Source organism: Symphalangus syndactylus, chromosome 12, assembly GCF_028878055.3.
Source record: "Symphalangus syndactylus isolate Jambi chromosome 12, NHGRI_mSymSyn1-v2.1_pri, whole genome shotgun sequence".
Classification (NCBI taxonomy): Eukaryota; Metazoa; Chordata; class Mammalia; order Primates; family Hylobatidae; genus Symphalangus; species Symphalangus syndactylus.
The window spans coordinates 54,889,020-54,916,393 of NC_072441.2; the positions used below are offsets into that span (position 1 = coordinate 54,889,020).

The following is a 27,374-nucleotide window of genomic DNA, read 5'->3' on the forward strand; positions in this document are numbered from 1 at the left end:
CAAGTTTAGCACCATTGTGTTGACTTATTTTACTGCTCTGCATCTGTCTGGTCACACACATGAACAGGATAATTTTTTTTTTTTCTGAGGCTCTGCAGCACAAGGCCAAGTAGATGGACTGTGGTAATGATCCAAATAGCTTCTCAAGAGCCATTATTTTGTCTTATCCTTTACATTTTCTATGAGTGTTTTCATGTCAGAATGCACTTGGAAGCTAAAGGACAAGGTATTCTGCTATTTTGGCCCTAAGAACCCTTTCTAGCTTTTGTCTGCAACTGTTCATGCTGAGATTATTACATGTTCAATATATTCTCTTTATGAATCCTGAATATTCATATTTCCAAATAAACATGAGACAATGGGCCTACAGTTCAAAAGGAAGACAAAACAAAAGAATTTCAAGCTTCTACTTTGTATTTGTATACGATGGCATTTCTCATGGGTAGCAAGTTCCAAATCATAGTATTTTCAAACTTGAAGGGAATTAAAACGAGCAAACTATGGCTCAGAACATTTAAGTCACATCCTAGTGTTGCATATTTAGTTGGAGTAAGAAACCAGATCTCATGGTTTCTATTTCAGTGCTTTCTATTCCACCAAGCTCCCACTCCCACCCCTTGGATCCATTGCTACTAAAATCCTGAAAGGATTCAGAAAGGCATACTTGAGATTATAACACTATGTCTGTAAAGCCTAATTCAAATCGATTAAACTTCCATGGATTTCTAAGCTATTCTATAAGCTGAGTGATTCGTTTATTGGAATAACATCTTCATTTAGGACCACCCTTATTCTCCACCGTGGGACAAGATAACTAAGAGCCCTCAGGGAATTCTTTCTTTCCTGAACTTACTGATGCCTAATGGTGATCTGTTGGAGACCCTGCCTTTCCCGGGTCAAAGGCAGACATTAGGGCTCATTTTCCCCAGTGTCTTTGGTACTTTTCAAACTCTTGAGCTAAAGGATAAAACTGAACCAGCCATTTCCAAGGACACATTTTTAAAAATTACTTAAAATTTTGGTTTTTCTTGGTTCATAAACTTAGTTTTACTCTTAAATAAATGTTGTCAGTACAATACATGCACAGTTACAAATATTACCCAAGGATTCTAATGAAAAGTGGCAGTTTCTGCCCTACTTCTTCCACATCAGAGTAGACCGCTTTTAACTCTTTTTACTCTCTGTTCTGATATTAATTTCAATATATTGTAATTACTTGAATCCAAAGTTTTAGACATTTTCTATTGACTTCTTTTTATCACAGCTGATGATTTAACTCTCTACCACTTACTCCAATTTTTTCTTTTTCTTTTGAAACAGGGTCTCACTCTATTGCCCAGGCTGGAGTGCAGTGTCATGATCATAGCTCACTGCAGCCTCAAACTCCTGGGTTCAAGGTATCCCCCTGCCTCAGCCTCCCAAAGTGCTGAGATTACAGATGCATTGGCCGAAATTTATTCCCTTCCTTTGTCTACTATAATTAATTAGGCCACAATCTTAGTGCAACAGCAACAAAATATCAGTCCTTACATGATTATATAGAAAATATATTTTACTGAATGGCTTGCTAATATACTATGATTCTCTTTATTATGCTCTGTAGTCTCTTTTTTACTACTTAAAAACTTTTTTCGGAGTCAAAAACTGCTTTATGTGTTTTAGCTCCTTAGTCTCCTATAGACCTATTCTTTTTTTTTTTGTTTTTTTTTTTGAGACGGAGTCTCGTTCTGTCGCCCAGGCTGGAGTGCAGTGGCGCAATCTCGGCTCACTGCAACCTCCTCCTCCCGGGTTCACGCCATTCTCCTGCCTCAGCCTCTCCAAGTAGCTGGGACTACAGGCGCCCGCCACCACGCCCGGCTAATTTTTTGTATTTTTAGTAGAGACGGGGTTTCACCGTGGTCTCGATCTCCTGACCTCGTGATCTGCCCACCTCGGCCTCCCAAAGTGCTGGGATTACAAGCGTGAGCCACCGCGCCCGGCCTAGACCTATTCTTATCTTTTCCAAATGCTCCATTCGGTCTGCTCTACACAGTTATGAAGCTTTCCCCAAATGGTTTAATCATGTCTGATAATCTGTCAGTGATTCCTGCCCTCACTGCCGCGTCGCTTCACTGTGGCTCATTGATCCTTCCACTCCAGTCTACTCTCCTCCAGGGCTGTTGCACACGGTCATCTTTGGACCACACCATTTTTCTGTGCAGGACCTCTCCTCTGCTTGGTCATGTGCTTTCTTCTTCCTTGATTTAGTCCTTTATTTTTCTGGATCAATGCTTCATAAATTAAAACTTAAATTTAAAAAGATTTGAAAAATTTAAAAACCCTAAAGTGTCAGGGAGAAGAATATAATGAATCCCTACATATTCATACTTATCACCCAGATTTAACAGTTATCATGTTTCCACATTTATTGCATTTGTCTTTTTCTTTTTCCTCTGCTCTTCTTTCTTTTCTCCTCTCCCTCTCCACTTCCGTTTCCCTCCCTCCTTCCTCTTGCCCTCGCCGACCCTTCTGTTCCACTCTCATCACCTCTCCCCGTCCCTCTTCTGTCCTCTTCTCTTTACCTGCTTGCTGAAGTGTTATAAAGCAAACCCCAGTGTTTCAAGCTAGGACACTGGAAGGGCTCTCCCTGAGAGAGAGACTACATTCAATACAGGCAGTGAAAGAGAGGCTATGATGACATTATCTGAGTTGCTGACTCTGACTGCACTGAAAGATTCATCCTAGACCTTTTAGTTATATATGAACAAACACTTGTGCTTTCAAGGGACATTAAGACAAGTCTGCCAGGCGTGAAATTTTCCAGCTGACTGGGAGTTTGGCAAATGATTTTTAGAACTTTTTTGGGCAAAATCACAGTATCTTAGATTAATTACCAAATAAACTTTTATTTATCCTATTGTTATCCAATAGATGAAATGCCCGTAATATTCGGGTATCAATACTTAAAAATAGAAAATAATGTGATGTTTAGCTCTTTTAAAAATATGCCTTCTATACAATACCAATATAAAGATTAGGATTTTACATTCAATAGTAAATCTATTTTGTTTCATTAGGATTTGAACAAACATGACAATATTGGCAAAGTGGTTTCTGTGTCTATTAATGACTCATTATATTGCTCAGTTAACTTTAATCCAATAGAGTGGATGTAGCAATTTTTGTACAACAAATCAGTAGCTCATGAACAGTTCATAACTAGAAATTTTGTCCCTGAATTTACATGTCAGCCTTCATGCAATTATAAATCCCTTATTAGTATTTTGATTTAGGTATTCTTATCTTCATTATTGAAAACATGACTATTTTTATAACTGAATATTCTGAATTGCATTAAAAGAATAACTGAGGTCAATTTGTAAATAATTCAGAAATGCTGACAGAAGTCTCTGCCTGATTACTTTCTTATGTATGGCTGTATTCTCTATGGTGTATTTTGCTTTTGTACAGTACACGAATCCCAGAAACTTGTAGCTTTCTGAATAAATAACTTGGCTTACAGACCTGTTTTCTCCTGTTAAATGTTTGCTGTGTTCCCAGAAGGTAAGGAAATTAAGTTTATTGTGAACAATTTCTCAATGTATTTCTAATAAAGTCTTCCCATTAATCTTATTTATACTGAACTTTACATGTTTTTAGTAATCAACTTCTGAAAAGATAAGGAAAAAAGTTTTGAGTAGTAGAGATCAGTGAACTTATTCATGTAAATCTTTATTAATATACATATTAAAGTGATATAAAGATGAGTAAAATGCTTCCCCTTAATGAAAAAGAAATACCTGATTATAGCTTAATTTTAGACTCATCATTTCCACTTTTACCAGTAGTTTGGGTGAAAATATTTAAGTTGTAATTTTAACGATGGCAATAATAATTTTTAATTCACAGGCATTTTGACAATATCCCTATCACCCATTTTACTAGTCTCCTAAATCTGGTTGTGGCAGATTATATATTCCAAAGAGATGCTAGAGATATATCCCATCCCCCATGTGCTTCTTAAAATAAGATACTCTTCCCACAAAGAGATGGGGATCTGTGTTCTTTCCCCTTGAATTTTGGTTAAGGGGCCTGCTGCTTGTACTAAAAGGGTACAGGAGAAGTGATGCTATAGGACTTCTGAGGCCATAAAGAGGATGCAGCTCATGGATGAGTCACTCTCTTGGCATAGGAACCTTGGAAGTCCTAAACTGTCATGGAAGACACACAGCTGAAGTGATCTTGCTGGAGAGACCATGCAGAGAGACAACGTGGAGACAGAGAAACATGTGGGAGGATCCTCAGCTGCTCTGGCCACCAGATGCCTCAGTCTCTCTGGGCCCAGGTACCAGACATGTGAACGAGCCACCTTCTGCCTAAAACCATGTAAGAAAGTCTGAGGGAGAAGGGCCCTGCTGGAGCCCGTCAAATCCCAGACCATGAGAGAACACGACACGATGTAGTTGTTATTTTAAGGCACTAAGTTTTGGGGTATTGTGATTTATAATAAGAAATACATATTTGGTTTCTGCCTCCAGTTCCTGAGACAGCCTCTAATACCCTTGGAGATGGGGTGCTAGGACAATCTTTTGTTTTAATATTTGAGTTAGAGCTCAAATCTTCTGAGACAGGTTTCCCAAATGTTTTGTAATTTCCTGAGTGATAGGAGCATCTGACACTGAGGTCTGAATCTCTCGGTGTTTCCTGAGTGAAAGGTACATCTTTTGTTCTAATGAGGTGACTCTGGGTGGGATCCTGGAGAGCCTTGGTTGGGGACTAGTTGCGAGAGGAACCAACCATGTGATTACAGGGTTGGAACTTCCAGCCCCACCACCGGACCTCCAGGTAGGGGAGAGGAGCTGAAGGCTGAATTGATCACCAATTGCCAATAGTGTAATCATTTATGACTACGTAATACAGCTTCCATAAAAGTTCAAAAAACAGGGTTTGGGGAGCTTCCAGATAGCTGAACACATGAAGGTGCCTGGAGGATGGTGTCCAGAGAGGGCATAGAAGCGCCACAGCCCTTCCCACATACCTTGTCCTATGCTTCTCTTCCATCTGGATTCTCATCTGTATCATTTATCATATTTTTAATTAATATAATAAACCAGAAAGTGTGTTTCACTGAATTCTGTGAGCCATTCTAGCAAATTGAAGAAGAGGGTTTTGGGAACCTTGATGTATAGCTAGTTTTTCAGAAGTGTAGGTGACAACCTACTACATGCAATTGGCATCTGAAGTGGGGGAAATCTTGTGGGACTGAGCCATTAACCTGTGGGATCTGACTCTAACTCCAAGGAGATAGTGTCAGAACTGAGTTAAATTATAGGACACCCAGTTGGTGTCTGCTGGAGAATTGCTTGGTGTGTGGGGGACCCCTGACACATCTGGTGTCAGAAGTGAAGTAGGATGTGTTTAGTGTTAATGTAGAAGGAAAAGCACTTTTTATTTATACATAGTCACAGTAACTGGGATGCTGGCCCATCTCCATGGTTCCCTGATTTAGAGAACAGCACCATTATTCATATGACAACTCCCAAATTTTTACATCACTTTATTTCAGACTTCTCTGAGATCCAGATGGGAAGTTCAAATTGCCTATGTAAATTTCCATGTACATATTGGGAGGAACTGCAAATCATACTGCAATAGACAAGGATGTGTGCTATCCTTTTAAGAAGAGGACCCAATAGTAGGCAACAACCATGTAATCTACCATAATCACCAAAGCTCTATTTCTCCATTAATACAATAAGAAGATCACAGTTTTCTCTATATTTATATCCAAGTGGTAACATAAAAAAAGGACTAGCCACCACCACACTGGTGGCTCACTCCTGTAATCACAGCACTTTGGGAGGCTGAAGCAGGAGGATCTCTGGAGCCCAGGAGTTTGAGACCAGTCTGGGCAATAAGTGAGACCTCAACTCTGAAGTTAAAAAATTAGCTAGGCATGGTGATGTGTGCCTGTGGTCCTAGCTACTTGACTTGTCAGGCTGAGGTGGGAGGATCCCTTGAGCCTGGGAGGTAGAGGTTGCAGTGAGCCAAGATCTTGCTATTGCACTCTAGAGCCTGGGCAACAAAGCAAGACCCTGTCAAATAAAAAAAAAAGAAGAAGAAGAAAAGGTCTTCACAGAAACCCAACAAATTATTAACAGTTCAATCCTCGTTCGGTGTGGGGATAAAAATGTAAGAGGTGAAGGAAGAGTCTAGCACTTCTGAAGCCTCTGTAGTGTTTGAATCTTTTACAATAAGGCTTCAAATATCTGAGGGAAACTGAGGCTGAGAGCTGCTACATGTCAGATTCAAGTGAGTTAGCCACCAAAGTCACAAACCTGTACCTAATTCAGAATCATATGTAATCTGTTTTGCTTGGCACCTGATTTGCCCATCTGTATGTGCCCCACATATGAGCACGTACAAAGAAAGATGACAATATGGAGTGTATTTCTGACTCTTTATAATTCTAGGCTCCACATATGAGGTCACAGTTACTTATTGTTGCTTTACTGCATCCTCTTGTCCTTCAGATTACTGACAAAGCGCTGATGCCAGGAAGATTAAAATAGTCTTTGTTGTTGTCAAAGAGAAGGAAGCTGCATGCCAGGTAGAACTGACCAGTAGTCTTCTCAGAGAAATTAGCATCAGCAGTGGATTCCTGTTTCTCTTCATAGGAAGATCTATTTTCAGAATTAAAAAAAAATTATATGCATTAATCCTAAAAATACCTTGGTTGTAACTGAGAATTAGGACTCCTGATTCAACTGCAATTAATTTGCATTGTCTAAAGATATTTCCTTCTCTTTCCTTGCTTGTTTTTTATAGTTATACAACAAGAAACATAAAAATTTAGATGTATCCACTTCAAAAAGAACTCATATTCTTAATGAGAAATGTATAAGATAGATGAGTCACAGTATTGGCCTGTATAATTCCTTAATTTCCAAGGGGCTTTTCTCCAAGAATTATTTTAAATAGAACAGATCTAACACACTTAGGATTTTATTTGTAGATTACAAAGAAATAGGAAATAGTGATGGTAGAGAAGAGAAGGTAAAGAAAGAGAAAATGTTTTAGGAAATAGCAGTGGTTAAAGATTAAAAAACTGAAAAAAATCCACTTGGAAAATGGTTAAGCCAAGGGAAAAATATTAAATTCATAATAAATTTTAAAAATGTGTCACAAAATGAAATTTTTTATGGTTTGTAAGATTTAAGGTGCCTTTTCTCTTGTAATGGAAGCTATGTTTTTGCACAGAGGAGAAGTATGGTATTTTATGAGAAGACATGCTATGAATGATGAAAGGCTCGATTTCAGCAAGTCACAGGCAGAAAAGTCCAAAACAATTGAATAGAACTGCAGCATTGTTGAAAGTAGGTACTTTTTTATTATTCTACATACACTTTAAAATCTAAATATTGTTGCTATGTATAAAAAGGTGGTCTGTACATTTCTATGCTAAATAGCATGCCTTCTTAATAATGTCTTTTGATTGTTTGGTTGTAAGAGCATAGGTAGTCCTTGCTTTCATTTTTACTATCCAAAAAATTAAACCATCTGTAAGGCCCTCTGTGACCAAAGCTCTCCTTTTTCCTGTATCTGTCACAAGCACAAGGTGGGCTTTTGGGAAAGGACTTACCTTGCTTGTCTACTGCAGCAGCTCTGTTTTGTCCAGATGGCTACAGATACACAGGCTGCACAGGAAATAACAGGCTACGAATCAATGGGAAAACAGATTTAGAAATCTGGTGATTTGAATTTTTAGTTGGTTGCATAGCCTGGAAATTTGGCCCTAGCCTCAGATCAGAAATGGAGAGATATGAACTGGGTCTGCTCTACCATAGGTATTTGCAAAAGCTTCCTTCCTTCCTTCGTTTCTAAATAGAAACATCCTTACTGTTATTTCCCCACAAGTATAGACATAATACATGCTTTTTTTGGAAAAAAATAATTATGTATAGAATAGAAAGTAAAATTCTCTCCCTATCCCCAGTGTCATCCCCTTCAATCATAACCCACTGTTAATATTTTGTTATTAATCATTCCAAATATTTTCTATAAATGTTAACACAATTTTGTTTTTTTGAAACAAAAACATATGGCAAGGTTATCTTTTGCCTTAACACTGTGAATATATTGGACATCTTTCTGGATCATTACCTACAGCACTACAGCTCATCCTTCAAATAGAAGTATTATTATTTATTCAACAAGTAAATACTATCATTGATGAGGTTGCTCCTGTTACACATGGTGCTGCAAGGAGTGTCTTTTCACTTACATCTTTCATCTTTCCACACTTACCCTTTTATTTCCTATGATAAATTCCAACAGCATGGAATTGCCGGATCAAAGAGTGAGTGTAGTTTACGTTGAACATATTGCCAATGGCCCTCCAGCAGTGTACTAAATACACTGCCACCAGATATGTACACAAACGTCAAGTCTCCCACACCTTGCCCACACTAGCTATTATCAATTTTTTTAACTTTTGCCAGATTGATAGACAAAGACCAGTATCTCATTTTGCTATAAATTATGTGAGATTTTTGTTTTAATCAAGCCTAGTTGTGTTTTCTGCAGTAAAAGGTTGTATCATTTGGCTTTGGGACTCCTGCTTTGCTCACACTCATCAGTACATTGCTGGGTGTTCTTGAATCTTTTGCTGCAGTCTATTCTCCTACCTAAGCACACAGGGGTAATTGATTTCTCTCTCTGATATAGATCCTCAATATATTTACACACACATAATCACAAGCCTTAATCACATATATACCACATCATATACATACAATCACATACACATGCACACCGTATCACACACAAAATCACACATGCAGTCATTCACACACACCACATCACATTATGGAGTGTAACTGTAAAGCAATGAAAATGAAATCAGTGTTCTTTCCCCTAGTTCAGAGACCCGTCAAATTCCTGGGGCACTTCAAAAACTCCCTGATGGTTGTAGCCTTTCTTACGTGCCAGCCTCATCATTTCAGTTCTCTGGAACCTCCCTCTAGTAGCTTTTTTTGCAAGCTGAGAGCTTGCTGGACATATTTGCACTCTCACAGCACTAATCACAAAGGCTGCAGCTAAGGATGTGGGAACTAAAGTTCTTGGGTACAAACTCAAATTTACAAGACATGGTTTACATCTGTTCTCTCTCTCATTCAAACCAATGCATATTATTTCCCCTTGAAAAAATTCAAGGATTTTGAAGAATTAAATGGTGGAAAGGCATAAGTAGAATCCAGTTTTGTCTGGTTTTTGCTCAAAACATTCTGATTTACCATTAGCCCAGTGTTTCTTTCCTAATGCACAGTTTTCTCTATTGATTTTTTTCCATCGTCACCAACATTGCTCAAAACAGAACTGTTAAAATATGCTGACCTGTTTTCTTTGTTCAGAGTTCCTTAGCAATGAGACTTACACAGAACCTACCCATCAAATTCAGTATTTAATTAAAGTACAAAGTTAGATTGGGAAAATATGAATAATAGAGCTTGAAAGGAGTTTGTATATGAACACTACTTTTCCCTTTAGTTTTCTGTGTGTAAGCCTGGATCTAGCTCTTTAGAGACGAGTTCATGTAATAGAGTAAATTCTGAGCCAGACAGACCTGGGTTTATATCCTATATGTGTTTGACCGCAGAATAATTTCTCTTTCTGAGCCTTGACTTTTTTCTTTTTCTTTTTGTGACAGGGTTTTACTCCTATCGCCCAGGTGGAGAGCAGTGGCACATTCATGTGAACCTTGATTTTTTTTGGCATGTAAAGTGGGGTTAATAAAAGTACCACTAGCTATGACAATTAGATGAGTATTTTGTACAATATAAGACTCTACAAAATAATAGCACAGGAAGTTTTCCCTTAATGTCATTGATAGGTTCTTGGAAACCGTTACTTTAAGTGAAATGATGTATTACAAAGCCATTTTTCTCATCAGTTTTAATGAAACAACACTGAACAAAAGAAAGTTATTTAAGGACCGGTGTAGGACATTAAGTGAGGACTTACTGTAATATTATTATTTTTATTTACTTAAACATAATTATTGAACATCTACTATGTAGTAATATTGTGCAAGGAACTAGGGGAAAAGTGGTGATTACATTTCATGATCAATGACATGGTTACTGCTCTCAAGAAGCTTTCTCTTGTGATGAAAAAGAATCAAACAAGGGTTTTCAATAAATGGTCATAAGGTAGAAGTGCAGGGTGCAGATGGGGTTCCCATCAGGGCCCTTAGCTTTGGCTAGGACCCCATCAGAGAAGACTTTCCAGAGGAAGTGGCACTGGGCTTTCCTTAGGTTGTGTTTGGATGCACATTTTAGTTTTCTCCCACACAGAACCTAACTTCATTAACGCCTTGATTCAATCAGCATTTATGGATTACCTTGTGTGAACTAGGCTCAAAGATGACCAGACATGGGTCCTACTCTCAAGGATTCTCATTTCTCTTGGGCGATTGAAACTGTGTACTGTGTACATGTTGTGATAATAATTATTGAAGACATTTATTGTCTCTGTCCTATGTGGTAGGCACTATTCAAAGTACTTTGTATGGATTAGCTCTGGAGCAAATGAACTCAAGGACTTATCCAAGTTTACACTGCTAGCAAGAGGTAGAACCAGGCATATGAACTGTGGCCATCTGGCTCCTGGACTTGAACTCTGAAGCACCACCTACATTATTTTAACAGAGGTGTGTCCATATAGGAGGGAGAGAGCAGTCCCAGAGGGCTCCCTGTGTCACCCCAAATACTTTCTTCTCCAAATTTTTCCTTTCTTCTTTTTGCGACCTTCCTCACAATGGTCTTTGTAACAATTGTAACAATCCTCTTGTTACATCACGTTGGTTGGGGTTAACCCAAAGCAGTCACATCTCAGTCTGAAGAAGTTCACAGGACCTTTTTTTTTTTTTTTTTTTTGAGACGGAGTCTCACTCTGTCCCCCAGGCTGGAGTGCAGTGGTAAAATCTTGGCTCACTGCAAGCTCTGCCTCCCAGGTTCAAACGATTCTTTTGCCTCAGCCTCCCGAGTAGCTGGGACTACAGGTGTGTGCCACCACGTCAGCTAATTTTTGTATTTTTAGTAGTTGGGGTTTCACCATATTGGCCAGGATGGTCTTGATCTCTTGACCACATGATCCCCTCGTCTCGGCCTCCCAAAGTGCTGGGATTACAGGCCAAGTTCATAGGACTTTTAAGATGGTGAGTTAGGAGAGAATCCAAGGACGCTGGATGGGAGGGAGGACTCCTGGCTTAGAGGGCGGGGAGTGAGAGCAGAGTATGAGCAGGCACATCTGGCTTGAAGACATCCCCTGCCTCTTCCCGCTGTGTCTGGGCTTCCACTCCTCTCTGCCCCTTCTCAGGTCGGCCAAGACCCCCTTTGTTTTCCTGTGCTTCATCTGCACTTATTCTGGGCACAGGATTAAGGCTTGGGAGATTCCCTTTTTTTCCCTACATAAGCACAAGACACCTGTTTGCAGTTGTTTTTTCTGTTTATGGTCTTTCCTCAGCAGGATACTTGAGGCATTCCTGAGATCTTATTTTTAAGAAAAAAAATGGAAGATTTTTATTAATGTCAATATTTTAATCTGAAAGTTATATTACTCACTAAAGAACTTATAGAAATATAGAAATATATAGTGATAAAAGTCACCCCTAGCTACTTTTATAGTTTGAGATAATCCCTGTATACCATTATAAAATAAGGTGTAGGATTTTAATAAACTTATTTTAATCCTTATATATATGGGTGTATATATACACATATGTATGTGTGTGTGTGTATATATATATATATATTTCCGTCACTCATCACTTGTCAATGCTGATTGAATCAAAGCATTAATGAAGTTAGATTCTGTATAGGAGAAAACTAAAATGTGCATCCAAACACATCTCCCTGGGCTCCCTGCGATCTAAGGAAAGCCTATATATACACACACACACACACACACACACACACACACACGTAGATATATACACACACACACGCACGTACACAAAGATATATATATATATATAATTTTGTATGGGTAGAAAAGATTTAAGATTCAGTCCTTAAGCACTTGTCACTTCAATCAGTCCAACTCTATTGACTTCTATATTGAATGTCTGTCATTGCAGTTGTGTTTTAATCTAAATTGACTGCTTGGGCACTGCTACCCTTTCAACATGTCTTTGTGATATAGGTACAATCTCAAATCCTTCCCAATTCAGTCTTACAAGTTTGCACTTTCTCTGACATCATTCTAATGTGCTAGAACGTAAGGGGATTCCTCTTCTCCTGTGCATTTGCAAGTGTCTCAGTCCCTTACATGCATCTATTTCACAGAGCTCTACCACGTCCTTTCATTCTTCTCCCTGTTCAATACCATATTAAGGAACTGAAACGCTAAGAAGGCACATGAGGACATAATAGAGAAGCCAGTGGAAAAGTTATCATTATCTGGAAATGAGATAAATACCCCTCCCAGAAAATGTATTATAGACGATGCTGCCTTCTCACTGAATGACTGATTTGTTCAGCAGTGTGGATGGAAAGTGACAGAGAAACACCTGGAAACAGAGTAGTGGTAGGGAGCAAGATGAGTCACTATTCCACCCAATTTTGGACTCTACAATGACCTCAGGGCTTTAGAAGAGTGACTGAAATTAAAATGAGAATCTTTGCATTGTTCTCTTGAACTCTTCATGTGATTTATTTTGAGTAGAGCAGCAACAAAAAATATCGGAAGGAATTATTTGTCAATAACTCATTTACTGCAGAGAGTTTTTTCCCCTATTTTAAAAAATATTTTGCCATCACACTGGGTATGCTGTCCCCTCTGAACTATAAAATAAGGGAAGGGGAAGCCTTCATTTTGTGGAGATAATTGGAGTTGAAACATTTCCTATGCTCTAGAGTGAAAAATGCTGAAACTAAATTATATACAAAGAACAAAGGAAGATATGCAGCGTATGCCAACCTTCTCCCTATGTTGGCTATAAGCCCAATCTCTGAGCTGAAATTAAGCTTTGTCATAGCAACACTAAGAGTAAAGAATTATTGAGACTTACAGTGTTCTTGTCAGAGTAAATCTGAGATGATGTGGAGTGGGAAGGAGTATGGGGAATAAAAGTCCCTGAGAGAAACGCATTTTAACAGATACAATTCTGGAACAAATTCAGATTCCCTCTGATCCTTGGCTAGGCCTGGCAATAAATGCATCTTTAATTTTATACACCAAACCTCTCATACTGATCTTTTAAACTCGTCTGATATATTGATGTCAAGTCCCCATGGTTCATTTTTTGCTTAGGCAAAGTCTCCATCCATGAGCTGCAATACTTCCCATACATGAAACTCTTGTTTTTTAACTTTTATTTTAAGTTACGGCGTACATGTTCAGGTTTGTTACATAGGTAAACCTGTGTCATGGGGCTTTGTTGTACGGATTATTTAATCACCCAGGTATTAAGCCTAGTACCCATTAGTTATTTTTCCTGATCCTCTCCCTCTTCCCACCCTACACCCTCTGATAGGGCCCCAGTGTCTGTTGTTCCCCTTTATGTGTCCATGTGTTGTAATCATTTAGCTCCCACTTACAACTGAGAACATGAGGTATTTGGTTTTCTGTTCCTGCATTAGTTTGCTAAGGATAATGGCTCCCAGCTCCACCCCTATCCCTGCAAAAGACATGATCTTATTATTTTTTATGCCTGCATAGTATTCCATGGTGTATATGTACTGCATTTTCTTTATCCAGTCTATCATTGATAGGCATTTAGGTTGATTCCATGTCTTTGCTACTGTGAATAGTGCTGCAGTGAACATACATATGCATGTGTCTTTTCTTTGAGACAGAGTCTCTATTACTGAGGCTGGAGTGCAGTGACATGATCTCGGCTCACTGCAGGCGCTGCCTCCCAGATTGAAGTGATTCTTGTGCCTCAGCCTCCTAAGTAGCTGGGATGATAGGCATGCCGCTAATTTTTGTATTTTTAGTAAAGATTGGGTTTCACCATGTTGGCCAGGCTGGTCTTGAACTGACGTCAAGTCATCTGCCCACCTTGGCCTTCCAAAGCCCTAGGATTACAGGTGTGAGACACTGCACCCAGCTGCAGTGTCTTCTTTATAACACAACAATTTATATTCCTTTGGGTATATACCCAGTAATGGGATTGCTGGATCTAATGGTAGTTCTATCTTTAGGTCTTTGAGGAATCACAACACTGTCTTCCACAGTGGCTGAACTAATTTACACTCCCACCAACAGTGTATAAGTGCTCCTTTTTCTAATGGAGCACTTTTTAACCTTGTCTGTTACTATTGGTTGATTTCAATAACTTAGTTCAGGGGTCAGACTGTAAGCCAAAGCTGACCCACCACTCTTTTCAAAAATACAGTTTTACTGGAACACAGCTTGTCAGCCCATTCATTTTAAGATTTTCTATGGCTTCTTTTGCACTATAGCAGCAGAATTTAGGAGCGACAGGGACCATATGACCCAGAAAACCACAATATTCACTGTCTGGTCTTTTACAGAATGTTTTCTGGACATTGCTAGAAGTCTAAAATGGATTAGCAGAGCTGTGTCCCCTTAGGAGACCTCAGGGGAGAATGTTTCCTTGCTTTTTCCAGCTTCTAGAGGCTGGCTGCATTCTTCAGGTTGTGGCCTCTCTTTCACCTCATTCTGACTTTGCTTTCCACGGTCACATTTCCTTCTCTGACTTTGACCCTCCTGCCTCTCTAAGAGCCCTTGTGATTACATTGGGCCCACTTGGATAATACAGGATCATCTTCCCAGCTTGAGATCCTTAACTTCATCATATCTGCAAAGTCACCTTTGCCATATCAGACGATATATTCAAAAGTTTAGGGGATTAGGATGTTGACATCTTGGGGGCGCATGATTCTGTCTACTACTGATGGTAAATGCTTACTGTCACCTCTGTCCAGATATCTTTACCATAACAGTTTTATTCATTGCCAAGCACAGAGTACTAAGATGATTTTTAGTACTTTGTAATTTCTGTTAAAAAACAGTGGTTTTAAATTTTTTTATAGGTATTTTATTTACATTTTGAATGGAAAGCATGAAATACATTTAGCACTTCAAAAAGTAGGATATTTGGGAGATGACTGAATCTTGATTGCATTGGAAGCCAAATGAATTATTTACTACATAAGTGCAATGCATATTTGCATAAAGCAGTTTCTAAATGAACAAAGTAATTTTCTATGCCATTTTCTAAACAAAAGAGATTGATTTCACGTTTTCTAAATACATGACCGCTCCCACCCCATGCTAGCTATATGGCATTCTCTGAAAGTTATAATATATAAATGCAATCTGATTCATTCAACATGAAATGCATGGTTTTATAGATAATCATTTTGCCATAGGAGATGTTTCTAATTAATCGTATCACTCATACCAGATGCATCGTTCTCCAGTTTCTAAAATGGAACCTGATTTTTGGCCAGAATAGTATAAGTTTGGTGAGTATAAGTGACAAAAAGGTTGTCTTAGCTTGTACAACATACCTTCAACAAATTGTTGTTTACTTGTTGAAAATCTGGTGGCAACTTCACATCCTGGAAAAGCCTCTGGGGCCCAAATGGTTTTAGTGTTTGTGGGTGAATATGTTATGCCCCACAGAATGTTACGCTTTGTTTGGGTTTGTTTATAGTACTTTAACATAATCTCAAGTTACTCCTTCTTTACTTGCACTACAGAGTGTTCCATATCCTACCTGTCTCTCTTGAGCCTCAGTTATGGCATCCTGTTTACCTTAACTCCTGTCTTCCTTGCCTCTTGGCCCCAAAGCACTTATTTTGATATAACTCCCATTTAGCATCTGTATGGACGTCTTCTGGCATTTTTTCTGCTTCCCTAACTAAACTAAATGTTCTTTGAAGGCAAAGGCTGCCTTAGATCTGCCTTGCAGACTTCGCACTAATCATAACATCCTATGCATAGTAAACACTTAGAAAACTGATGCTGATGATATCATAATGTTACTCAAGTTTTCTATTCTGGGCCTTCTCATTGTTTCATTTCATCCCCCTTTATCTCTGAATCAAATTGAAGCTGCTGATTAAATTATTTAAACAAAGCTTTGGCCATGTTGTTTTTTGTTTGTTTTCCCTCCTTTTTTCTTTCCCGTTGGCCGTCCAATGTACATGCTCTTCTTTACTATTGGGCACCAAACCCTATTGCTCCTTAATGTATCTCTGGCCACTTTCTCCAGGTAATCTTGATGAATTTCCTTTAGCCATTTTCACCTCACCAGGACCATCTAGAGGCCAATTTTATGTTCAGCTTAGTCCTGTAATCATATCTTATTCTTTATTTTGGAAGGCAGTGCTCCTGTGTGTGATTGTGGCTGAAAGGCTAATGTTCAATATCTAATTCTTGACATTTTCCTGGGTCATCATGCTCCTTCCTTGGGGTTCCAAATGCTCCTCGCTTATAGCTCTATTTGGAAATGTTTTTATTCTGCATTGAATTGTAATGCAGAGTAAAATAGAAAAGTTGGTTATTTCTCTACCCTTATTAGATTTTCAGAATTTTGCAAAAAGAGAGGATGGGCACATCTGTGGCATATCAGCACAGTACTGGGGACTAGTTCATAGTAGGTACTTAATAGATATTTGGAATTAAAAAAAAAAAAATCTTTTCCACCCTGGAGCCAAGTTTGTCCTGTGATTAAGGACTATTTCTGCAATTCAAAGAGCTGTTCTTAAATAGTAAAGCTGTCATCTGGATTCACTGCCAACCCAAGGCCTTGCTCAAAATGAATGATTTTGCTCCTTATTTCTTAAAGTATATTCTCCTAAATTGTTAGAATGATAATCACTAAATACTAAATGCTTCAATAAAGTGTATAATGTGCTTCACATATTGAGAATGTATTTATAGGAATCTTTATAATTTAGTTATATAAGTTGGGCAAGTTAACTTCTTCGTGTCTAGGTTTTTTATTGTGTAAAATGGGGATAAGTATTGTGGACAAGACTCACAAGTCCTTTTTTTTTTTTTTTTTTTTTTTTTTTTGTAATTTCTGATAATTCTACCTTTAATTCCACCACTTTCCTCCATTCACCAAAGATTTGTTATAATATTTCTGCCATTTACAGGATTCTCCAGGTTTTTCCTACAGATGGGGACAATTCCTGCAGTAGAAAATGATAATTTATGTGTGATGTGACCAATCACTGGCCTTAGCAATGTGGCTTTTTCATGCTTTAACTGTAGTCAGGTCCAAAGTTGGAAAATTGAGGTGATGAAATCTGTCAGAGAAGGGTAGAACTATTATTTTGTGGCAATGTAAGTGATTTTTAAAAACAGATGTTAATTGAGGTCCAAGTTGTAAATTAGTAGTTAAACTTCCCTCAGGTTTTACAAAGAGAGTTCAAGACTGACTTAAGATCCCTGTCCTGGATCAACATGAAGTGAGATTTAAAATTAGATTGCCAAGAAGGTAATATATCACCAAAGGGTCAGGTGATATATGACCAAAGGGTCAGGGTGCAAAAGAGAAGGTGATATATCACCAAAGAGTCAGGGTGCACCTTGTTTGCAGCGATATTTGTTGGGGCAGCTCTTAAAAACGAGCAAAGGTCAAAGTTGTTAATGAAGCTGACCCCACAGGTGTGAGGCTTGTAGGTTTCAGTTCAGTTTTACCCTTCAGAGATCAGTGACAGCCAGCCCTAGAGGCACCATCTGCAGCCCTATGGGAAAGAGGTCTGATTTAGAACATGTGGGAAAGGAAGAAGTACATTTGAATTTGAAAGTTGACTTAATTATACTCTCTGCTTTCAGAGAGCTTCCCCTTTGCACCTCTCACCCTTTTTCTTACCCACGCTGCAGAACTATTTTAGCATATGTTTTACCCCAAATGACTGGTTCCTATTTTCAATTCTGTATCTAGTTGAGAGATACAGATGAGGGATCAGGAAAGTTATTCTATGGTTTGGAGTCTTGCCAGGCTCAGTCGATATCTTTGACAAGAGCAAGGCTACTGCTCATTTCTGATGTCCCTGTCTGGGGAGCTCAAAGTGCTGTGTAGATGTTGTCTCATTCATTTTACCTGAGGCAAGTTGGAGGCATGCATCAGTGTAAAATTTTCTTTAAGACTTCATTCATATGGGTAAGAAATAGATAAAAGGAAAATGCTGCCTATGAGTCAGGAACAGATGTATTTAAGAGATGACACTGAAAAAAGCTAAGGTTTTAATAATATTTTTGCCTTATTCTCTTGGGAGAGATGAGGAGGATCTAATCACAGGGCAGGCTTCACTGAGGAACTTATTATAATGGGCAAGAATATAGTGCAGTGTTTAGTTTAAGGAGGGTAGCTTATAGCTATATGTCCATTCAATATATCCCAGAAGACTGGCCATAAATTTAAGACAATGTCTCCAAGTTGATTGGACATATATTTCCAGCTTTGCTGCCTCCATTCTTTTGTTATTGGCCAATAAACCTCCTATTTTAATTTTTTATTTTTGGATGGAATTAACTGGAGACACTGTAGAATCTTAAACTTTTATGATGCTGTTTTTTCTGCCACATTATAAAAGTATTAAATTAAGAATCAACAAATGTAAATTACTTTTTGTTCTGCTGCTGTGAACCTTGAGTGGGAGCAATACTAAGCATCTCAGACCTGAGTTCTTTCATGTATAAAATGGGAGGGAGGAACCATATCACCTCTAAGATCCCTTCCAGCTTTGCGGTTTCCAGAAGTAAGAGCATGTTCTATTACCTGTCATGAAGAAGAAAACATGGGAGAATATGGGAATCTTCTTTTCTGAAATCTCCTTTGTATGATTTTTCTCTTTCCCTCTTTTAAAATCATAGCTATAATTTTAAAAATCTCATTTAAAACTCTCCGTGTTTGTTGTAGAGAAAAGTTAGAAAATATAAATAAGCAAAAATAATTTAAGAACTATGCATAATGTCACTACTCTTGGATAATTACTGTTAACACTTTGGTAGACATTATTTCTGACTTTCTTTCTGAAAACACACCCATAAGCACACATATCCTTTAGTTATGCTAGTGATATCTTGAAGGATATTAAGGCTAAATGCATTGAGAAAACTTTACTACTAGATGTTCAAGATGTACCAAGCTTGGAAGATGATACAGAACAGTCCTTTACTTTCTCCTCTGAGTTATCATCCAGAGTTTGCCTCAGATGGGCTCCCTCTGGGCTCCCTTTTTACCATTTTTTTTCTCTCTGCTAGTTTATTGGTTTCCACTCTTGAAAAGGTGGTGTCAGGGCCTTTCATTCTGTGCTTTATTTAGAAGGGATGTTTTGTAAAATTCAGAATTAAACATTTACAGGCAAAAAAACCCTTTGATTATATTGATGCCTTTTATAGCAAAAATGTAATACTTTACTAGTCTAACAGATTCTCTCACTCTTTTTTCCTACCTTAAAAAGGCACAAACAAAACAAAACAGAATGAAATAATAATTGTAACAACAACAACAATATAAGAAAAAACAAGACACAAAATTCCTAGGAAGCAGTAGAAAAGAAAATAAAGAGATGAGGAAGAGCTCTGAGCTCTGACCTGCTTTATATTTACATATGTAGTGTCTCAACATACATCCTATCTCAACAATCCATTTGAAAAATGTGATCATATTTTATACAACTTGAAACTCATTTTTTTGCATAATAATCATAAACATGTTTTCACATCATCTGATAAATGTATAGATTATATTTTAATAGTCAAATATTGCTATGTTATATATAACTTATCTAACCTACCCCCAATTATTGGACAGTTATTACCTTGTTTTTTGCTGATATAAACAATAATAACAGGCTAAAGTAATGATATAATTATTAATGTCTGGGTTTACAGCCCTTTACACTTACGATAGGTATGTGGAAAATATATAATCAGAGTCATGGCAGACATTACTCACAGATCATGACATTATAGCTGAGCCTCTCAGCACAGTGCTCAATGTATCCACAAATAATTGATTGGAAATGACAACCTGGTTGAAGTCTAGGCTACTCTATCTCCGTGAGTCTTCATATTGCTAAAAACAGAAATGGAGACAGGTTGGGGAAAATGGCAGATATGAGGCAGGACTAAATTGCAGCTCCCATTCAGACAGACAGAGCAGCATGTGGAGACTCACATCGTGAACTTTTGCTCCCACAACTATCACAGGAACATACCAGGAAAGCTGACAGAATTCACAGACCCTCTGAAGGAAGTGAATCACTCTTGCAGGTCTCGAGAGACAGTGAAAAAACTCTGAGTGCCCAAAGTGTGAAAGGGGGATCATCCACCCCCAAACACACACTCTCACTGGGGAACCTGAAGGTCCAGATCACAAGAGAAGGATTTGACTTTACCCTGGGTTGAGACAATTCTAGAGAGCTGAGCAAAATACAAGGGTAGAAGAAGCAGCGAGAAGAGCCCTGTGTCTCTCTTGGTCCCCAGGGAAGCCATTTCTGACTTTGTCTCACAGAGGTCCTTGGAGAGTGCTGCCAGAGGAACTGGGAAAAGACCACAGGGAGAAAACTTTCAGCTGAACCCTGTAACAACTTCAACTGAACACAAAGTTTCCTGGGTGGAACTTGAGGGAGGGGTGAATCTGGAGTGCAGACACAGCACAGAAGCTGTGGCAGGTGGGGAGCCATGAAACCTGAAAGCCCTGCTTGCTTTTACAGCTGGGAGGTTGGTAGCCTGGAGCATGTTATCAGCCCTGTTCACCCACTGCCTGGAAACAAACTTAGTGCTGAAGAGGGGGACACAGCAAGAGTGAGACTGGCCTTTGGGATAGTGGGAGCTGGGTGAGGCCTGTAACGGCTGGATTTCCCCCACTTCCCTGGTGCCTACAAGACAAGGCAGAGGCAGTCATAATCCCCCTAGGAACATAACTCCATTGGTCTGAGAACCACACACCCATTCCCAACAGTGTCTACAGCAAGCCCCACCCAAGGAGAGTCTGAGCTCAGACCTGCCTAACCCTGCCCCAACATGATGGTCTTTTTCTACCCGCCCTGATATCCAAAGGCAAAGGACATATTCTCTTGGGAGTTCCAAGGCCCTGCCCACCACCTGATCCTCCCTGTATTACCGCAGCTGATGCTCTCTTGAAAGCTCCACCTTCTGGAAGCAGGTGTACCAGCAAAAAACTAGTACAATAAATAAAACTACAACTAAGAACCCTCACAGAGTCAATTTCACTCCCCTGCCACCTCCACCAAAGCAGGTGCTGCTATCCATGGCTGAGAGACCTGAAGAAGGATCACATCACAGGACTCTGCAGAAATTCCCCAGTACCAGCCTGGAGCCTGGTAGATCTGCTGGGTGGCTAGATCCAGAAGAGAAATAACAATCACTACAGTTCTGCCCTGAGGAAGCCACATCCCTAGGGAAAGGGAGATGGCACTACATCAAAGAAGCACCCTGTGGGACAAAAGAATCTGAACAGCAGCCCTTGAGCCCCAGATCTTCTCTCTGACATAGGCTACCCAAATGAGAAGGAACCAGAAAAATAATTCTGGTAATATGACAAAACAAGGTTCTTTAGCACATCCAAAAGATCACACTAGCTCATCAGCAATGGATCCAAGCCAAGAAGAAATCCCTGATTTACCTGAAAAAGAATTCAGAAAGTTGATTACTAAGCTAGTCAAGGAGACATCAGAGAAAGATGAAGTTCAACTTAATGAAATAAAAAAAGATACAAGATATGAAAGGAAAAATCTTCAGTAAAATAGATGGCATAAATAACCAATCAAAACCTCTGGAAATAAAGGACATACTTAGAGAAATGTAAAATGCACTGGAAAGTCTCAGCAATAGACTTGAGCAAGCAGAAGAAAGAACTTTAGAGCTTGAAGACAAGGTTTTCAAATTAACACAATCCAACAAAGACAAAGAAAAAAATGAACAAAGCCTCCAAGAAGTTTGGGATTATGTTAAATGACCAAACCTAAGAATGATTGGTGTTTCTGAGGAAGAAGAGAAATCTAAAAGTTTGGAAAACATATTTGAAGGAATAATTGAGGAAAACATCCCCAGTCTTGCTAGAGACTTAGACATCCAAATACAAGAAACTCAAACAATACCTGGGAAATTTATCACAAAAAGATCATCACTTAGGCACATAGTTAACAGGTTATCTAAGGTCAAGATGAAGGAAAGAATCTTAAAAGCTGTGAGGCAAAAGCACCAGGTAACCTATAAAAAAAAAACCTATTGTGTCTGGAATTGGTGAGTTCTTGGTCTCACTGACTTCAAGAATGAAGCCGCGGACCCTCGCGGTGAGTGTTACAGCTCTTAAGGTGGCGCATCTGGAGTTGTTTGTTCCTCCTGGTGGATTTGTGGTCTCCCTGGCTCAGGAGTGAAGCTGCAGACCTTCGTGGTGAGTGTTACAGCTCATACAGGCAGTGTGGACCCAAAAATTGAGCAGCAGCAAGATTTATTGCAAAGAGCGAAAGAACAAAGCTTCCACAGTGTGGAAGGTGACCCGAGTGGGTTGCCACTGCTGGCTCGGGCAGCCTGCTTTTATTCTCTTATCTGGCCCCACCCACATCCTGCTGATTGGTAGAGCCGAGCGGTCTGTTTTGACAGGGTGCTGATTGGTGCGTTTACAATCCCTGAGCTAGACACAAAGGTTCTCCACTTCTCCACCAGATTAGCTAGATACAGAGTGTTGACACAAAGGTTTTCCAAGTCCCCACCAGAGTAGCTAGATACAGAGTACCAATTGGTGCATTCACAAACCCTGAGCTAGACACAGGGTGCTGGTTGGTGTGTTTACAAACCTTGAGTTAGATACAGAGTGCCGATTGGTGTATTTACAATCCCTGAGCTAGACATAAAGGTTCTCCATGTCCCCACCAGACTCAGGAGCCCAGCTGGCTTCACCCAGTGGATCCCGCACTAGGGCTGCAGGTGGAGCTGCCTGCCAGTCCCGTGCTGTTCACCCACACTCCTCAGCTGTTGGGTGGTTGATGGGACTGGGCGCCATGGAGCGGGGGCGGCACTCGTCAGGGAGGCTTGGGCCACACAGGAGCCCATGGAGTTGGGGGGAGGCTCAGGCATGGCAGGCTGCAAGTCCTGAGCCCTGCCCTGCAGGAAGGCAGCTAAGGCCCGGCGAGAAATTGAGCACAGCAGCTGCTGGCCCAGGTGCTAAGCCCCTCACTGCCCGGGGCCAGTGGGGCCAGCCTGCCACTCTGAGTGCGGGGTCTGCCGAGCCCACACCCACCTGGAACTCACACTGGCCCGAAAGCACCATGCACAGCCCCGGTTCCCACTGGCGCCTCTCCCTCCACACCTCCCCGCAAGCTGAGGGAGCCGGCTCCGGCCTTGGCCAGCCCAGAAAGGGGCTCCCACAGTGCAGCGGCAGGCTAAAGGGCTCCTCAAGTGCCACCAAAGTGGGAGCCCAGGCAGAGGAGGTGCCAAGAGTGAATGAGGGCTGTGAGGGCTGCCAGCATGCTGTCACCTCTCACTATCATTAGATTAATAGCAGATTTCTCAGCAGAAATCTTATAAGCTAGAAAGGATTGGGGCCCTATCTTCAGCCTCCTTAAACAAAACAATTATCAGGAAAGAGCTGTGTATCTAATGAAACTAAGCTTCAGAAATGAAGGAAAGATGCAGTCTTTTTCAGACTAACAAATGCTGATAGAATTCACCACTATCAAGGCAGCACTAGAACTGCTAAAATGAGCACTAAATATTGAAACAAATCCCATAAATACACCAAAATAGAACCTCTTTAGAGCATAAATCTCACAGACCTATAAAACACAATAAATTTGTTTAAAAAGGTGGAAAAATTACATAATGAATAGAATAGTCCCTCACATCTCAATACTAACATTGAATGTTAATGGCCTAAGTACTCCACTTAAAAGATACAGAATGGCAGAATGGATAGGAATTCACCAACCAAGTATGTGCTGTCTTCAAGAGACTCACCTAACACATAAGGACTCACATAAAATTAAGGCAAAGGGGTGGAAAAAGATATTTCATGCAAATGGACATAAAAAGTGAGTGGGAGTAGATATTCTTGTATCAGGCAAAATAAGGTTTAAAGCAGTTAAAAAAGATGAAGAGGGACATATAATGATAAAGAGGCTTGTCCAACAGGAAAATATCACAATCCTAAATATATATACACATAACGCTGGATCTCCCAAATTTATAAAACAATTACTACTGGACCTAAGAAATGAGCTAGACAGCAATACATTAATAGTGGAGAACTTCAGTACTCCACTGACAGCACTAGATGGATCATCAAGACAGAAAGTCAACAAAGAAACAATGGATTTAAACTATACCCTGGAACAAATGGACTTAACAGATATTTACAGAGCATTATACCCAACAACTACAAAAATACACATTATATTCATCAGCACATGGAATATTCTTCAAGATAGACCATATGATAGGCCACAAAACAAGTCTCAATACATTTAAGAAAATCAAAATTATATCAAGAGCTCTCTCAGATCACAGTGAAATAAAATTGGAACTCAACTCAGAAGGAACCTTCAAAACCATGAAAATACATGGAAATTAAATAAACTGCTCCTGAATGATTGTTGAGTCAACAATGAAATCAAGGTAGAAATTAAAGCATTCTTTGAGCTGAATGATAATAGTGACACAACCCATCAAAACCTCTGGGATACAGCAAAGGTGGTGCTAAGTCTGAAAGTGCACAAATAGACAATCTAAGGTCACACTTTAAGGAATGACAGAAACAAGAACAAACCAAACTTAAACGCAGCAAAAGAAAACAAATAACCAAGAACAGAGCAGAACTAAATGAAATTGAAACAAAAAAATACAAAAGATAAATAAAGAAAAACCCGGTTATTTTAAAAGATAAAATTGATAGAACATTAGTGAGATTAACCAAGAAAAGAAGAGAGAATATCCAAATAAGCTCAATTAAAAATGAAACAGGAGATATTAAAACTGATACCACAGAAATGCAAAAGATCATTCAAGGCTACTATGAACACCTTTACATGCATAAACTAGAAAACCTAGAGGAGATGGATATATTCCATGAACTATACAACCCTCCTAGCTTAAATCAGGAAGAAATAGAAACCCAGAAAAGACCAATAACAAGCAGTGAGATTGAAATGGTAATAAAAAAATTACCAACAACAACAAAAAATTTAGGACCAGATGGATTCACAGCTGAATTCTATCAGACATTCAAGGAAGAATTGGTACCAATCCTGTTGAAACTATTCCACAAGCTAGAAAGGAGGAATCCCCCCTAAATTATTCTATGAAGCCAATATCACCCTAATACCAAACAAGGAAAGGACATAACAAAAAACGAAAACTACAGACCAATATCCCTGGTTAATGTAGATACAAAAGTTATTAACAAAATACTAGCTAACCAAATCCAACAGTATATCAAAAAGATAATCCACCATGATCAAGTGGGTTTCATACCAGGGATGCAGGGATGGCTTAACATATGCAAGTCAATAAATGTGATACACCACATAAACAGGACTAAAAACAAAAATCACATGACCCTTCATCTCAATAAATGCAGAAAAAGCAATTGACAAATTCTAGCATCACTTTATGATTCAAACCCTCGGCAAAACCGGCATACAAGGGACATACCTTAGTGTAATAAAAGCTATCTATGAAAAACCTACAGCCAACATAATACTAAATGGGGAAAAGTTGAAAGCATTCCCCCTGAGAACTGGAACAAGACAAGGATGCCCACTCTCACCACTTTTATTAACATAGACCTGGAAGTCCTAGCCAGAGAAATCAGATAAGAGAAAGAAATAAAAGACATCCAAACCTGTAAACAGGAAGTCAAACTGCCACTGTTTGCTGATAATATAACTGTATATCTAGAAAACCCTAAAGACTCCCCCAAAAAGCTCCTATAAGTGATAAGTGAATTCAGCAATGTTTCAGGATACAAAATTAATGTACACAAATCAGTAGCTCTGCTATACACCAACAGCAACCAAGCTGAGAATCAAATCAAGAACTCAAACCCTTGTACAATAGCTGCAATCAATCAATCAATCAATCAATAAACTTAGGAATGTATCTAACCAAGGAGATAAAAGACCTCTACAAGGAAAACTACAAAACACTGCTGCAAAAAAATCATAGACCAAACAAACAAATGGAAACACATCCTACACTCATGGATGGGCAGAATTGATATCATAAAAATGACCATACTGCCAGAAGCAATCTACACATTTGATGCAATTTCCATTAAAATACCATCATTCTTCACAGAACAAGAAAAAACAATTCTAAAATTCATATGGAACCAAAAAAGGGCTCATGTAGCCATAGCAAGGCTAATCAAAAGGAACAAATCTGGAGGCATTACATTGCCTGATTTCAAACTATACTATAAGGCCATAGTCACCAAAACAGCATGGTATTGGTATAAAAATAGACACATAGACCAATGGAACAGAATAGAGAACCCAGAAACAAACCCAGATACTTACAACCAATTGATCTTCGACAAAGCAAACCAAAACTTGAAGTGGGGAAAGAACACTCTATTCAACAAATGATGCTGGGATAACTGGCAAACCACATGTAGAAGAAGGAAACTGGATCCTCATCTCTTACCTTATATAAGAATCAACTCAAGATGGATCAAGGACTTAAATCTAAGACCTGAAACCATTAAAATTCTAGAAGATAACATTGGAAAAACCCTTCTAGACACTGGCTTAGGCAAAGACTTCATGAGCAAGAACCCAAAAGCAAATGCAACAAGACAAAGATAAATAGATGGGACTTAATTAAACTAAAAGATCTGCACATCACAAGAAACAAACAGCAGAGTAAACAGACAACCCATAGAGTGGGAGAAAAGATTCCCAATCTATACATCTGACAAAGGACTAATATCCAGATTCTACAAGAAACTCAAACAAATTCTCAAGAAAATGGCCATACTGCCCAAGGTAATTTATAGATTCAATGCCATCCCCATCAAGCTACCAATGACCTTCTTCACAGAATTGGAAAAAACTACTTTAAAGTTCATATGGAACCAAAAAAGAGCCCGCATCGCCAAGTCAATCCTAAGCCAAAAGAACAAAGCTGGAGGCATCACGCTACCTGACTTCAAACTATACTATAAGGCTACAGTAACCAAAACAGCATGGTACTGGTACCAAAACAGAGACATAGATCAATGGAACAGAACAGAGCCCTCAGAAATAATGCCGCATATCTACAACTATCTGATCTTTGACAAACATGACAAAAACAAGCAATGGGATAAGGATTCCCTATTTAATAAATGGTGCTGGGAAAACTGGCTAGCCATATGTAGAAAGCTGAAACTTGATCCC

The 27,374-nt window shown here is 39.1% G+C and overlaps 1 long non-coding RNA gene across 1 annotated transcript in view; it reads left to right on the forward strand.

Moving 5' to 3' along the window:
* LOC134733751 (uncharacterized) overlaps nt 1-27,374 on the forward strand; it is a 62,812-nt gene that overhangs the window by 20,322 nt on the left and 15,116 nt on the right. Inside the window, exons 3-4 of the long non-coding RNA XR_010117362.1 lie at nt 4,172-4,324; nt 7,240-7,355. This is a non-coding gene — a long non-coding RNA (uncharacterized lncRNA). The remainder of the gene's footprint in view (nt 1-4,171; nt 4,325-7,239; nt 7,356-27,374) is intronic.